The 17,227-nt window shown below is 44.6% G+C and overlaps 1 pseudogene; it reads right to left on the minus strand.

Annotated features, from left to right (window-relative positions):
* Positions 1-379: 379 nt before the first annotated feature.
* Positions 380-925, minus strand: LOC128779989 (ferritin heavy chain pseudogene; annotated as a pseudogene).
* Positions 926-17,227: the final 16,302 nt, after the last annotated feature.

Below are 17,227 nucleotides of genomic sequence, written 5' to 3' on the forward strand. Positions count from 1 at the left end.
GTCCCACAGAATACTCCCTCCTTCCACCCAGGGTCCATGGAAAACCCCGTCCCTCCATCCACGGTCCAGAAAATACCTCCTCCCGCCATCCTTGGAGATAACCGAGTTGCACTTGATTGAGACATTGGAGGCGGGGGGCAGTGAAGAGACTCCTGCATACCCGTTTTAAAACTTAAAACTTAAAAGGCGAGGGTTTTGCACACACGAATCGATGAAACACCTTTATCTATTTAGGAACCAACAACTTTATCGGAAGAAATGGTAAAACTGGAACCTAAAAACTTAAGTGAACGGTTTGCAAGGCCAACATGGCAATAGGCATGCTGAGCACGGTGACCAGGGGAAGTCTCCCCGTGGCTATGGGGAAGGCAGTCCAGGCTCAGTCCTTCTTGCGGTCGCCCAGGGTGAGCTTGTCCAACAGGTACTCTGCCAGGCCGGATTCCGGAGCGCCCATCTTGCGCAGCTGGGTGACGTGGTCCCCCAGCTCTTTGATGAACATCACCTGTTGCTGCAGGTAGTGACTCTCCAGGAAATCGCACAGGTGGCCGTCCCCCTTCTCGGTGGCCTTCTGGTGCAGATCGAGCAGGCTCTGGTTCACCACGATGGACAGGTGCAAGGCGCACTCCAGGGCCTTCAGGCTGCTCTCCCAGTTGTTGCGGTCAGGCCTGCTGATGTCGCGCAGGCGGATTCGGCCCCCGCGCTGGTTCTGCAGCTGCATCAGCCTCTCCGCCAGTGCCTTCTCCTTGCCCGACCGCTGCAGGAGGAGCTCGGCCAAGTGCTTGCACGACACGCCATCGAAATAGGACGCCATGGACGTGTACACGTAGGAGGCGTAGAGCTGCAGGGTGATGTGGGAGTTGACGGCGGCCTCACACTCGGGGTGGTAGTTCTGGCGCACGTCCGAGGCTCCGGGTGGGGTCGCCATGTCTGGAGGTGCGGGCGCGGGGCACCGAGACGAAGGCTGCGGTGGAAGCGGCGGCGGCTGCAGGCGAGCAGCGGTGGCGTCGATGGTGGTGGCTCTGGGCCCTCAGAGTGTCCCTGCGGTGGGTGACCTGGGCGGCCGGAGTCTGACCTGTGGCGGAAGCAGGGAGACGTCAGAGCCTCCGCTCCTGGAATCCGAGAGGGGGACACCTGCTGGACCGGATCTGGGGTGGCACCGGAAGTGGGGTCTGTTACTAGGTGGGGGAGGGGACGGAGGCAGTTTCCTGGGGGGAGGGGCGAGGATGAGGGCGGAGGGGCGGGAGCCCTGCCTTTCAGGTTCCGCCAGAGCCTGGTGACACCTAGTGACTTTGTGCTGAGCGCCTAAGTTTTTAACTTGGCGATGTTTCTATTTCCAAGGATTTTCTCTTGTTTTCTAGTTACTTCCTTTAATAGCACCATGTTCTCATTTTATAAACCCAGCTTCTTCCTTAAAACTTGGGAATATTAATTTTGATTTGGGGGATATATATATATCTTCATTTGTTTGCTCATCACGATCTTCTCTTTTAGCTTTCACATAATACTTACAACTTTGTGCATTCGTATTGAGCACTAAGGGGCACATTTGATTGCCCTAGGTGATTAGTTTGCATCTGATCTGCAGTTGTGATGTCCAGTTCACTAACAGACTTCTCTTCTGGGAGCGCATAGCATGTCAATTAGGGAGCAGTATTGTGTCCTTTGAGACCCATGGCATGGAATTTGCAGATAATGTCTGGACCATCCCAAATTCCAAAAAATTGGCGTTTTTCTGACATTGGAAGACTTCTCTGTATCGCTCTTCCAGGAAGATGTGTCCATTTGCTTCGTTTCCTTTCTGTTTTGTTGTGTTCTGTTTCTAACATGGTTTCCTTTCTCGAATCTTTGAATGATAAGGACAATAATCCACCATCACCTGTACCACCAGTGTGTACTGAAGTTTGGTAAGAACAAAAACTAAAAATTTAATGTTTTAAGCCAGTAAGACTCACATGTTTGTTACAGTAGTTAGCCTACCCTGACTAACTACCCGGTGAAAGTACGTTCTGGACCAGTACAGGTTAACAACCACTCCCCCAAACCCCTTATTATTTTCCCTTGGTAGAAATGCAGCTACCAAAGAAGAAAATTATAGATAACCAAATAATTATGCTGTATTTCTTTTGCTCCCTTTTGTTTCCTCATGGAGAATGGAATGAGAAATCCCTCAAAGATATATGGAGAGTAAGGAATACGTTTTTCAACTTCCCTCAATTCTGGAGACCAAAATCAGGCTGGTCATGAAGTGCCTGACCTTAAACTAACAGCACAAGGCACGAGGGGCAGTGACCATTCCTGGCTGCCCCCTGAGTCATTCCGAGATGGTGAGGGAGACGTGGGTCACGTAAGAACTGGGGGCCGTCCACTGGACACACATAATTGGAGTATGTGTTGGTGTGGGGTAGTTCCCCTGAAAATAAGGATGCTATTCCAGAACTGGTACCAGGGCTAAGAAGATGGTGCAGGGGACAACACTATTTCATACCATTTAGTACCCCACAATTAGAATGAATCCCACATCTGTTTGTGTCTCCCACGTCACACAGCATGCCAGGCACTTCGCACATAATTCCCTGAGCCGACCTTCCCCTTTGGAAAAGAATATAGGCAGCCCTGACTGCTGTGGCTCAGTGGATTGGGGATTGTGGTGCAAACCAAAAGGTCGCTGGTTCAATTCTCTTCAGGGTCCAAGCCTGGGTCGCGGGCCAGGTCCGCAGCCGAGAGCATCCAAGGGGCAACCAATCGATGTTTCTCTCACACAATGATGTTTCTTTCCCTGTCTTTCTCCCTGCCCTTCTTCTCTCTCTAAAAATCAATTAATAAAATCTTTTTTTTTTAAAGGAAAAGAGTATAGGCAGAAAGGAACAACAAATGTGGACTCAGACTGGAAGATTCTGGGAAGATGCCATGTCTGTAGAGAGTGCTAAATGATATGTGACAATTGTATGATCTGTAAAAATAAAGTCACATTATCTGGAGCCCAGTAAAGAAAAAAGAAAGAAAGAAAAAAAAAGAGTGGGCTCCAGAAGCAGAGGGACAGCCTGTTTGAGATATCTGTGGGGAATGGAAAACGGCTTCAGTTCCCAAATACAGATGCCAAATGCCATTAAGGCAGAGTTGTCTGGCAAAGCTCTCCATGAAGCCCAGGGTTCAGGAGCCTGGCCACAGTGAGCCATGGGTAGTAAAGGCGGCCAGGGAGCCAGTCCCAGTCCTGTCACCAGATAATAAATGAAAGATTTAAGGAGTCCTTACCAGACTGGGTGGTTCCCGAGTGTCACTAACCCTCTCAATTCTGTGAGACAGCTGTTGTTTGTATCACCTCTCATTTGAGGAAACTGAAGTGCAGAAGATGAACTACTTGCCCAAGGTGATGGGGAAGGTGGATTAAAGTCAGTCTGACTCTCAACTATACCCCTAGTGACCTCAGCCCCCTCTTTGATGAAACGGGGTGCAAACAGGACACTGGGTCGCATAATTCCTTGAGGCCTCTCCCAGCTTTAAGTAATGTGAGAACCAGAGGTGCAGACACAACAGCAAACAGCTGTGAGGATTCTGCAGCAGCAAGGTACCCCCTCCCCAGCTTTCCTGGCACAGTGCTCAACTTCAAGGCCAAGTTCCTCCTACTCAACAACACACAGCAGTCTTTCCTTGCTCAGTGTCTACTCGGAAATGAGTTTAAGGACATTTTTAAAAATCATAAAGGGCCACCATTTGAAATTGAACAAAACTTCTCCTGAGTGGGCTGACAAGCCTCTGAGCATGGCTGGGATGAGGGAGTACTGGTGCTGTGTCACTCGTCTGATGGGCTGGCTACTGCACCCCTCCTTTGAGTTGTTTTTGATTTACATTTTGCTGTCTTATTTATGGGCGACATTTCCCAATAAGGTTGTGGTCTCTTGTTTTTGATCAGTGTGGGTAATCAATAGAACAGGTACTTGGATTGCCTTTCCTCATAGGATTAAAATAAGTTTTCCAGAAAGTTATTTAGCACCTCTCTCTCCCCCCCAAACTACTGTTCCTGGGTCAGTTCTCCAGATAACTATTGATATTTCTTTATGCTTATTTCCAACCAAGTTGTATTCTGTGAGGTCTTATAAAGATTATCTCCAAACAACCCAATTAAAAAATGGACAAAGGACTTGAACAGACACTTCTCCAAGGAAGACATACAGAGGGCCCAGCGACATATGAAAAGATGCTCAGCATCACTAGCCATCAGAGAGATGCAAATTAAAACCACAATGAGGTACCATCTCACACCAGTCAGAGTGGCCAACATAAACAAATCCACAAACAAATGTTGGAGAGGATGTGGAGACACGGGAACCCTAGTGCACTGTTAGTGGGAATGCAGACTGGTGAGGCCACTGTGGAAAACAGTATGGAATTTCCTCAGAAAACTAAAAATGGAACTGCCCTTTGACCCAGCAATTCTGCTGCTGGGATTATACCCTAAGAACCCTGAAACACCAATCCAAAAGAACCTGTGCACCCCAATGTTCATAGCAGCACAATTTACAATAGCCAAGTACTGGAAGCAACCTAAGTGCCCATCAGCAAACGAGTGGATCCAAAAACTATGGTATATTTACACAATGGAATTCTACGCAGCAGAGGGAAAGAAGGAGCTTATACCCTTTGCAACAGCATGGATGGAACTGGAGAGCGTTATGCTAAGTGAAATAAGCCAGGCAGTGAGGGACAAATACCATATGATCTCACCTTTAACTGGAACATAATCAATAGAAGAAAAAAGCAAACAAAATATAACCAGAGACATTGAAGTTAAGAACAATCTAACAATAGCCAGGGGGGGAGTGGGGTGGGGACAGTGGGAAGAGGGGATTACAGGAACTACTATAAAGGACACATGGACAAAATCAAGGGGGATGGTGGGGATGGGGGAGGAAGGTGGGTTCAGCTGGGGTGGGGTGGAGGGCTGGGGAGAAAAGGCATAGAACTGTAATTGAATAACAATAAAAATTAAAAAAAATAAAAAACATAAAGATTATCTTCCTGTTCCATCTGTGAACATTTTGGTGCATGGAAGTCCCAAGTAAGTGCTTGTTTATTATATAGGCCTCTTTGTCTTAACTAAAACAACTCTTCTTGAATATGGACCCTAATTCTTCACACCAGATTTTTGAATCTGGTATGAGGAGTGGGGTGGAATGTCAGAGAATTTTCAGGGTTCATGGTCTGCACTGAGTGGTCAGCGATAGACTCACACCCATTTGTTGTACTAGTACACAAAGAAATGCAGACCATCACTAGTCTTTAATGCTCTCCTACATTTATTTTATGATTCAGCACATATAATTCAAAATCTAATATCTCAGTTGCAGTTTTTACTCTAGAAGGAGTTTAAACGATTTCTCTGTCACATGTGGCCAGAGATTGTGACTCGTTTGTGGAGACTTGTATTCTAGCAGTGGCCTCAGACACCACTTCTGCTTACCACATGACCAGTTTCACCCAAGGAGGAGTGTGGGAGATCTGCTACAGGGGGCAGGTGGACAGCAGAAGTCTTGGTGCGGGCTGCTGTACTGTTTTCTGTGGGCTTCGGACTATTGATAGTGATGTTATTGCCTAGAAATGCTTGGTCAGAGCCATTGTTGTGTCTGGACTGTCCCTTGTGGTTCTTGTTATGACAGCAAGATGGACCTCAGCAACAACCATCATGGAACTTTGAGAAAAAAACAGATTATTACTCTCTGTTCCTGGAGGGTGTGTGGCATGCCTAAGGACACACAGTGAGATTGTGGGTGGGAGGAGAGAGAGAAAACAAGCAACAGTGTGTGCACATGTGCCTGGGGTTCTGCCCTTAGTGGGGTCTAGCATGGAGTGCCTAGGATTTCATGGATTCACTCTTTATTGGTGAATTTAAAACATAAGGATGGGAATTAAAATGCAGGGAGGGAAACATAAGTGGTCAAATGGTCAGTTACCTAGGTTAATGAGAGATCTTTAAAACAAAGGAAACTTCAGGTGTGGGGAAGCCTGGCTCTTGATCTAATCTTGTAGCTGTCAGTATGTTTATTCAAGATACCTCTCTTAGAAGTAGATTCCTTGGCCATCAAAAGCTTAATGTCAGATAATTATACTACAAAAAAACCCCAAAAAACAAACACCAGATGCTTACACTACAATTAACCCTGTGATGCTAATGGTGAGAACATTAACAGCCTGTAGTATTTGTAGGCAGGGGGGCTGTGGAGTTCCAGGTGCACATTTTGGCCTGCTGCAATGGGGAAATATGACACAATGCTGTCCTGTAGTTGGCAGGGAACAGGCTCACAGTCTGACAGGCCTCTTGGTATAGGATAAGGGTCAGCCAGCAAGCATCTGGCAAATTTTGCAATATAATATTCCATCAGGGTAGTATATTTAGTCTATTGTTCCCAGAAAGTTTTAGTTCCCATTGTGGCATGCTGCCAAGTTTGCTGTAAAGTGGGGAGTGAGTCTGTATGAGTGAATGCTAAGGTCTTGGACATGGTGATATGTCCCTGGGGTATCGTCTCTGGCGTAGGAGATACAGGCATCTCTCCAGTGGCAAACTGTTACATGGAGAAAATGTTGTTTGAGGTGGTGTCTTTGTCAGCCATAGGCTCACCTGGCTCAGGGATTAGGTCCTCCGGAGTGGTGGACATCCAGGGGGCAGGTTACCCTCCCATGTTGCTATTCAGTTGTGGTATTGCTCACTGGCTGGCCAAAGGCCAGCCTGACATCACTTGGAGGCTTCCCTGAGGACTGAGCTGAATATGTGATGACTGCTGGTATTGGAATGATTAAGTGCTCTCTGGGGTCATCAAGGGACATATTTATCAACAGAACAGGGAGCTTACCTTTCATTCTCCAAGGAGCTCATCCAAGTACATAAAGATTCTGGACTCATTTGTATCCCAGGCTTAGGGAGAACTTAGAGATGCTATTTAGGCATGCCTGGGACTGACTGGTAAGGACAATGGGCAAATCATGGAAGTACAGTCCCTGTAACATACAAATTTTATGTATGAGCAATCATAGGCCCAGGTAGCTTGTAATAATATTTCACGTACAGAAATTGGGAGTCATGTGTCACTCAGACATCACTTCCAGAGTGCCCATTGACTATAAAGGGATTTGATTCCTTTACCATCCAGACTTGGTGGCATGCTGGCCTAGGCACTTCTTACAAGGCTCTCCAACATTCCCCACTTTTCCATGCTGTGGTACAATTGCAGGCTGGAGCAGTATTGTTCCAGCATTGTATCTGTGTGATTGTTACCCCGAGGGGTCTACCAGTAACCCAGGCTATTCAAAGCAGTAAGAATAACCATAACCATATAGAACATTGACATTTGAATGAGCTTAGGTCAGGTTCCTTCTGGGTAAGTTATTTGTGTATTGATTAATGGCTGAATGGGGTTGCTGTCCTCAACAAAGTAGTAGGTTACTTCATCTAGCCTAGAGTAAGGCCACAAATTATAGTTTCTCACCATACTTGCATCTCCAACTATGTTTTGTGTCCAACGAGTGCAGAGTTGTTTCCCTCTTTCAGACACCCAGACTGTGCCACTGGCTTGTCTTGGGATGATGATTTCTACTCTCTGTAAATTAGGAGGGGAATTTAGTTTTATTAGCCAGCCCTTGTAGCCACTATACTCAGGGAAGGCAGCTAGCATGAAGGTGGTTCCTTTTGGAGAGTCCTCACCATTGTCAGGCTTTCCAAAGAAATGATCTTGCAGTATAACTTGGTGAGCTTTTTGGCCTGAGGGTCACCAAATGATGAGGGGAGCATATTGGATGATCTACCCTTGATCAGGTCACCAGTCTGAAGCAGATGGTGAGATGGTTAAAAATTATGGACAAAACAAAAAGGATATGGCCTTGGAGGGTAAAAGCTTGAGGATTGCCAGAGATAACCAAAAGTGGAATTTTGGGGTGGTGTCTGATAATTGTTATGAAAGCCCATGGGGGAGTGAAAACTAAGCAAGATGAGGGACTGGAGCAAGAGTTATATCCATTTGGGGGATCATTTGTCTAAAAATAGTGTCTCTTTAAGAAGGTTGTTATGATGCTCAGTGAGGCCAGCCACCTGGGGGCAATAGCCTAGCTGGACTGTCCCAAGAATACAGTAGTTCCCCTTATCTGCAGTTTTGCTTTCTGAGGTTTCAGTTACCTATGGTCAACCGAGGTTTGAATCTATTAAATGGAAAATTCTAGAAATAAACACCTAATAACTTATAAATTGCACGCCACTCTGAGTAGTGTGATGAAATCTTACACTGTCCAGCTCTGCCCCCCTTGGACATGAATCATCCATTTGTCCTGCGTATCTACACTATATACACTCCCCATCTGTTAGTCACTTAGGAGCTCTCTTGGTTATCAGACCTTATCAGATTGTCTATTGTGATATCACAGGGCTTGTGTTCAAGTAAACCTTATTTTACTTAATACTGCCACATTCACATAACTTTTCCTACAGTATATGTTATAATTGTTCTACTTATGATTAGCTATTTTTGTTAGTCTCTTACTATGCCTAACTTATAAATTAAACTTGGTCACAGGTATTTATGTATAGGAGAAAACATAGTATATACAGGGTTTCTGTGGTTTCAGGCATCCCTGAGAATCTTGGAATGTAACCACCTGCGGATATGGGGGAGTAGTGTATTATGCTGGAGCACCCACTGTTGAGTCTCCTGAGAGATAAAGTAGGGACCCCAGTCAGAGTTAGTAATGTCTGGCAATCTTAAGGGAACAATAATACATTTAGTAAGGAAAGAGATTACCTGCTTTGAGCAGGAATTCTGGGTGGGAATCACCAAGAGCAGTCCTGTATAAATTTGATAATTGTGACAGCAATCTGGAAGTCCCAGCAGAAGGGAGCAGTAAGCTGATAAAAATCTGCCAGTGAGAGTATGGTAGGTCTCCCAGGGAATGTCTCCTCTCTTGAGCCCAAGTTATTAAGGCATGAGTTCCCCGATGACCTGAGGTTGTGGGGGCCCATTTTGTGAGCTAGTAGAAAGGTTTGGTACCTTGAAGGGTCTGTACTGGACAGAGTATGGAGGGCTTAGTGAGGGGGTCTATGATATTGTTGAAAATGGCTTTTTGTTCTTAATCCCATCATTTTTTCATCCAGCCTCCAACTTCCCTCCCCTCTGACAGCTGTCACTCTGTTCCATGTAGCTATGAGTCTGTTTCTATTTTGTTTGTTAAATTATTTTGTTCATTAGATTCCACAGATGAGTGAAATAATATGGTACTTGTCTTTCTCTGCCTGGCTCATTTCACTTAGCAGCATATTCTCCAGGTCCATCCATGCTGTTCCAAAAGGTAAAATTTCCTTTTGTCTTCTTTAAGGCCAAGTAATATTCCATTGTATAAATGTACATACACACACAAACCTGATTTGTCACAGTTGACTATTTAATGTGCATTTTAGGAAAATAAATAGAGATTTATGTATTCCACCCTACCCCACCCCACCCCACCCCCAAAAAGAAAGAAAATGGCTTCTGGTGTAGAATGGTTAGTGTGAGTGGAAATGTAATGATGATAGGAATTGGGGGCTCTGCTAATTCTTTCCATATCTAGGTGCCCCAGATGTGCTTGCCTTGTATGAGTAAATTGACCCTTAGCCATTGACCAGACCAAACCACAAGGCCATTAGCAATAGCCCAGGAATCTGTGAAAATGTGGGTCTGTGATAGGTCCTGTCTCATGGCCTCTTTAAGGGCTAGGATGTAGACAGCTGCAAGTTCTACCAGTTGGGCTGAGCCAAGAGTGCTGCCCTTGACTAGAAATATGCCAAGGCTGGGTGGAACACTGTGGCCTTCCAGTGAGCAGCACTGTGTCCGCTGCCATTGGTGAAGAACACCAACTCCCTCTCCATCTCAGATAGCTGGTCCCAAGAGATTCTTCATGTAGCCAGAGAAGAGGAAAGCAGGGGCACCACTATCAATTCCACAAGGTTCTTGGGTCAGAGACTGAGTATGGAAAGGCCGTTGATGTTAGGTTTAGTTTTCTCTTGAAGCTACCATTTCCATTTTATCAAGGAGGCATTAGTGGCCATGCCAAACTTCCTTGGGAAGGCATGTCTAATCCAGGGCACTATAGGAACTTGTGTACAGAGTAGTAGTGGGTGGGTGCTGGTGAAGGCCTCAGTTTCTAAAGAGCTGAATAGAATGCCAAAAGTTTTTGCTCAAGGGGTAGATATTGGGCTTTCTCTGGGGGTTGGTACTTAGTCCGAAACCCCTTAGGAAGTCAGATACTTATGTTTGATCCAGAGACTCCAGGAGCCATAGTCATGTGTGGCCAAGGATTAGACTCAGAATGTGGAACTGGGGGGACTAAAGGTAAGGCTTGTTAGACTGCCTGCTATGCAGCTTCCCAAGCATGGCACACATGGTATGGCTAAATATATATGGTAAAGAATTTGTGAGAAATGAGTGATGTGTTGCCTTGAGAACATAACAGATATAGTGTGTGTTTTGTCCATCTGAATGTAGTGAGTGGTTTAATGGTTATTAATTGATATGTGACTGTTGGGGATATTTCTTGGCCCTCAAAAGACCAGATGATGCCCCCAAACTTGACAGATGAGGCAGGGTCTTGGATCTTATGGAGGGCAATTGCCTAGCTGCACTGGCATAGTCTTTCAGGGTGTGCAAATGTGCCCATACTGTTTCCTCAGAGGGGCAGTTCAGTATGTCAATATAATGCCAAAAATGGCACATTTCCAATTGTAAGCTATTTAAATCCTGGTGGCAGAGGTTATATGCAACTGAAGGTCTGTTTAAATATCCCATTTGGAGCCCCATGCATGTATACTGACCCCTTCCAAAGGGAAAGCAAATTGGACCTGGGATTCCTTCATGATGGGAACAGAACAGAATATAACAGAATAGGCCAATGACTGTGAAGGATACTCCTTGGGCCCATTGTGTCTCCTCAGTCAGTCCTAATATTGGGAATTGGAGCCTTATTTGGGGAAACCTGAGCATTGAGGTTTCAATAGTCAATGGTGAAGCACCATTCATTGGTGGTTGGCTCACTTACCAGCCAAATTGGGGTACTGAAAGGGGAGATTGTGGGCTTAATGACTCTAGTTTCAAGCATATCTTCAGTGACAGGGTCTATGCTTTCAGTGCCCTGTTTAAGTCCATATTAGGGAATGTTTATTATCTTGACCAGGGAAGGAGAAGTCACGAGCCTCCATTTGTCACTAGAGTCCCACCAGGAAGGCCAAGAATTTGGGCTTGTTCCATGTGGCATGGCATTGTGTCATTGCATCCATTATTATAACAGGGAAAGAAAGAGCCAGAGACACCACAACTAGAGAAAGTTGTTTGAGGTGCAAGGTCCCAATAGTTACATCTGAGTGGGTTTGTACACCTCCGACTGTTTTACTGGCAATGCCCTTCAGGTAGAAGGGCCCCCCTTTCAGGTATTTAGAAGGATTGACTGGAATGATGATGATTTGGACCTGATGTGTAATGGAGTCAGAAAGACTGCGCATTTGTATTGTCCCAATGGACCACTAGACTGGTATAGGCATGATTGTCCTTGGCAGTTGGGACAAGCCCTGGGTAACTGCCAGTTTCCTAGGGTAGGGACTTAGGTGGCGACCAGTCCAGGAAGTTAGAGAGAGGGACAGAGGGAGGAGTGGGAACTGGCTTCGGCAGGACGGGTTACAAGGTGGCTATTGGGAAAGAAGATGGACTGCAGAAGTGGGCTGTAGCTGGGAGAATGCTAGTTTCAGGGCCTGGACTTTAGAGACTGTCTTTCCAGGGATTAAGTGGTCAAGAACCCTGAGATTTCATAGCTCTCTGTAGAGTTTGTCTGTGTATTCCTATAAGGAGCAAAATTAGATTGGGGGTTTATTATGGAGTGGGTGGGAAACTGTTTCTGCTGAGAAAAATTTGTTCAAGGGAGACCTTTCTGACACACCAGGAATGGAGGAGCATGAGTCTAAAGTAACTGGATGTCTGGGTAGGAATCTCCTCCATGTCAAGCAACCATGTCAATGCCTTCTGGTATCTTTTGGGTGATTTTGGCAGTCCCAATAAAATGTAGCCCTGAAATTAGGGGCAATGCTGTATAAAAAGAGTTCTCTGGATTCAGGGCCAAATGGGACATCTTCAGGGTTGGCAATGAAAAGGAGTCATTTGGGTCACTATGGTCATAGAAATAGCAGACCCATTGGACCATGCCAATTTTGCACAGCAACAGATGGGCCTCGTATTAATGTTTTCCAATCACCATGAGCCTTAGCAGGGATCAGTGTGATGGAAGGATGAGCACAACATTGGACAATAAATATCCACATGAGGAGGAGGAGAGCCTTGACATGAGTATTGGTGGATCGAGAAGCCTTGGCTATCCCTTCTCCCTCTTTCTCCTCACTAGAGGCCTAAGTAACCCTGTCAGCTTTTCCCTTGGTGGCAGGGATGCCTTGTGAGGTGCATTGTTGGGTCCTGCCCCATTCAAAGAGAAGCTGGGGGGGCTCAGGATCTGTGGTATCTCAGAGCAAATGAGCAGATGGCTCTGATGGATCTTTAGGAAGGTTATGGATTTTAGGGTCTTTAGATAGAGATACTGGCCAATTGAAACATTTTGACAGGAGCAAGTAACAATTCAGAGCCTGTCCTTAAAAACCCACAATAGCTAATTAGCTCTACTTTCTCCTTCCTGTTCAATCATTAAGAAAGGTTTGAATTTCAGTTAAGGTATAGTTTCTGATCTCTTTCTATTTCCTCATTTTTCTCCCATTACCTTAATCTTTTAGGTGTTGTTACTGGAAAATTTTGTGGACGATGTCACTGTGAGCCTTCTTCTTAGGTGGTTTCTTTCCTTTCCAGGCTATCCCAATCATTCTCTTTGGGATTGGGATCTGCCTCCACTGGTGTAATATACACAAGGTCGTTGGGGCAAGCTCCTATACCTCTGGAGCATAATACTGGAGTATTGGCATATGGATATGCTGTGGCACTGAGAAATGCCCAGAAAGCTTCCATGGGCTGTTGCACTACCAGTGCACTGGTATACCTCGTCCAGATTCTTAGGAGGCACTGGTACCAGATGTTCAGGACTTTAATGATATTTGTCTGTTAGTACTTTTAGCAACATTTTCCATCAGAGATTGGACCCATGGTATTCCACTGGGTCAGTGGATGAGTACTGACAGCAGCGAGTGAAGTGGATGAGAGACCATAGGCCTCTGCTGCATTTCCCCTTTCATGGCACCATTGCTTTTCTGTTGCAAGGTTATTTCCTCATCTGGGTTAGGACACATAGTCCAGGCATGACCCACTGACTCAGCATTTGCAGGCAAAAGTTCCTTGTCCTCCTTACCTATGGGAATATCCTTACATTCTGCCTTTAACCCAGAGCCTCTCTTTGGGTAGTGACAATAGCCTTGAGATCCAGTCTTCCGTCCTTAGCTTTCCTTGGCCTTGAGGTGGTGAGGACCCTCACATACATTAAGAGTCAAATAAGGCCTTTATAATCAGTGGTGTAATCATTTTGTTAGACCAAATGGCCTTGATCATGCTGCTCTGGGGCGATCATTGAATTATTATGACAGCAGTGACATTTCGGGTTGGGTACCGCAGGCAAAACACAATAGAAACAATGTGTGAAAGCACACAGTAGCACGACAGACCTCTGGCAAGTGGTGTTACCTTCCCAGATGGGGTTACCCATTTCTTTTTTAAAAAATATATTTTATTGATTATGCTATTACAGTTGTCCCATTTCCCCCCCTTTATTACCCTCCACCCTGCATACCCTCTCCCATCCTCATCCCCCCCCCTTTAGTTCATGTCCATGGGTCGTACATATAAGTTCTTTGGCTTCTACATTTACTATACTATTCTTAACCTCCCCTATCTATTTTCTACATACCATTTATGCAACTTATTCTCTGTACCTTTAGCCCTTCTCCCCCCCTCCCACTCCCCCGCTGACAACCCTCTATGTGATCTCCATTTCTGTGATTCTGTTCCTGTTCTAGTTGTTTGCTTAGTTTGTTTTTGTTTTGTTTTAGGTTCAGTTGTTAATAGCTGTGAGTTTGTTATCATTTTACTGTTCATATTTTTGATCTTCTTTTTCTTAGATAAGTCCCTTTAATATTTCATATAATAAGGGCTAGGTGATGATGAACTCCTTTAATTTGACCTTATCTGGGAAACACTTTATCTGCCCTTCCATTCTAAATGATAGCTTTCTGGATAGAGTAATCTTGGATGTAGGTCCTTGCCTTTCATGACTTTGAATACTTCTTTGAATACTCCCTTCTTGTCTGCAAGGTTTCTTTTGAGAAATCTGCTAATAGTGTAATGGGCACTCCTTTGTATGTAACTGTCTCCTTTCCTCTTACTGCTTCTAAGATTCTCTCCTTATCTTTAATCTTGGGTAATGTAATTATGATGTGCCTTGGTGTGTTCCTCCTTGGGTCCAACTTCTTTGGGACTCTGAGCTTCCTGTACTTCCTGAGAGTCTATTTCCTTTGCCAGATTGGGGAAGTTCTCCTTCATTATTTGTTCAAATAAGTTTTCAAGTTGTTGTTCTTCCTCTTCTCCTTCTGGTACCCCTATGATTCATAAGTTGGAATGTTGAAAGTTGTCCTGAAGGGTCCTAATCCTCTCCTCATTTTTTTGAATTCTTGTTTCTTCACTCTGTTCTGGTTGAATGTTTCTTTTTTCCTTCTGCTCCAAACCGTTGATTTGAGTCCCACTTTCCTTCCTGTCACTGTTGGTTCCCTCCACAGTTTCCTTTATTTCACTTTTCATAGCCTTCACTTTTTTCTCTATTTTGCGGCCATATTCAACCAATTCTGTAAGCATCCTGATTACCAGTGTTTTGAACTGTGCATCTGATAGGTTGGCTATCTCTTCATCGCTTAGTTGTATTTTTTCTGCAGCTTTGATCTGTTTTTTCATTTGGGCTTTTTAATTTTTTTGTCTGGGCATGACTGTACATAATAAGGGGTGGAGCTTTAGGTGTTCACCAGGGCAGGGCAACCCACGTAGCTGCATTGTGACTCTGTATGTGGGGGAGGGGTCTGAGAAGTAACAGTGCCACTTGCTGTGCTTTCTGCCAGTTTTCAGTCACTTCCCCCACTACCCACAGGCAAATTGGGCCCTTCTGGTGCTGATTTCTGGGTGGGGAGGAGTTGTGTATGTTCTAAGACCCCGTGGATCTCTCCAGCGAACTCTCCTGTGAGACTGGGAATTTCTCCCACTGCCACCTTAACCCCCACAGGTGCTTTCAGTCAGAGGTTTGAGGCTTTACTTCCCTATACTGTAACCCTGGGTTGTGCAGCCTGTCTCATACCCCAGTTGTTCCTCCTGGTTTATCTGCACGTAAATGTGAGACCGCCCAGTCTGCAAGCTGCAGCCTCACCCAGTCCATCAGCCGCTGCCTTGCCGTGAGTCCTCTCCACCCGGCTGCCTGTCTCCGTCCCTCCTACTGGTGTGGATGAATGTTTCTTCTTTAACTCCTTGGTTGTTGGATTTCCATACAGTTCGATTTTCTGTCAGTTCTGGTTGTTTTTTGCTTTTAAATTTGTTGTTGTCCTTCTTTTGGTTTTATGAGGAGGCACAGTGTGTCTACCTATGCCTCTGTCTTGGCCAGAAGTAGGTTACCCTTTTCTAGTTAATCAGTTAGTAAACCAGTGGTAGCTAAAAGGCATTCCCCTCAGTTAACTGCAAGGGCAATCATGTGATCCTGCCAACTATGCCAGGCTCAGCCTACTGATAGGGAAGCTATTGGATAGACATGCTTGGGGACACTCACCTGGGCTTGGAGCAAGCCCTCACAGACATTTCCCCTTTCAGAGCCCATGTGACTGGATCAGCCCTTGTGGTTCTTATGATTACAAGATGCACCTCAACAACAGCCATCAGGGACCTTTGGGGGAAAGAAACAAGGTTTATTACTCACAAATTACCTTATTACCACAAGGATATGTGGTATGCTGGGACCACACACACACACAGGGAGATGGAGAGAGGGAGAAAGAGGTAGAGGGAGGACCAGATTTCTGCCTTATTTTTATTGGGGTCTAAGGTGCGGTGTCTGGGCTTTGCAAATGTAAAAATAATTTCCATTACAGTTGACATTCAATATTATTTTATATTAGCTTCATGAGTACAGCATCATAATCAGACATTTATATAACTTACAAAGTGATCCCCCCACCTGGCGCCATACATAGTTATTACAATATTATTGACTATAATTCACTCTTTATTGGTGAATTTAAAAGATAAGTGCAGGAATTAAAGCTCAGGAAGGGAAAAATCAAGTGGGCAAACAGTCAGTTATCTAAGTCAAGTGGACATTTCTAAAACAAAGGAAACTCTGGGGGTGGGACAGCCCAGTGCTCTATCTAGTCAAGCAGCTGGCAATGTGTCCATGTGAGGTAAATGTCAGACACTTGCATTACAATAAGAAACCAACTGTCAGGTACTTATACTACATCTACATAAAAATGCCACATTTTAAGTGGCATTTATACTATATCTACATAAAAATGCCACTACATCCTCTAAGGCAAAGATTGTCGCAAAAATGGTTGAGGAAACCAAGAGTGTCCTTCAAATGCATAAGCGTGCTATGTGATTTTTTCCCCAGTTTTAGTGAGATAAAATTGACTTACGGCAGTGTATAAGTTTAAGGGGTACAGTATCATCATTTGACTGACTTATATTGTGAAATGATCACCACAATGAGTTTAGTTAACATGCATCCTTTCTTATAGATACAAAAAAAGAAAAAATATTTTTTCCTTGTGATGTGAACTCTTAGGATTTATTCCCTTAACAACTTTCATATATACAATACAACAATATTAACTATAGCCATCACTTGTACATTACATCCCTGCTACTTATTTATCTTATACCTGGGAGTTTGTACCTTTTAACAACCTCCATCCAATTCCTGCTTCCCCTACAAACCACCTCTTGTAACCACACAGAATATTTCTTTCTAAAAATCAAATTCCCAGGTATAACTCCTAGGAGACGTTATACCTCCCTGGAAAACAATGTTAACAGAAATAAGTCAGACAGAGGAAGACACATACCATATGATCTTTCTTATATATGGAGTCTAAAAATCTTTTATATATAAAAAAGATCATATGGTATGTGTCTTCCTCTGACTTATTTCTGTTAGCATTGTTTTCAAGGTCCGTGCATGTTGTTACAAGTGACGGGATTTCTTCCTT

This window comes from Desmodus rotundus, chromosome X, assembly GCF_022682495.2.
Source record: "Desmodus rotundus isolate HL8 chromosome X, HLdesRot8A.1, whole genome shotgun sequence".
NCBI lineage: Eukaryota > Metazoa > Chordata > Mammalia > Chiroptera > Phyllostomidae > Desmodus > Desmodus rotundus.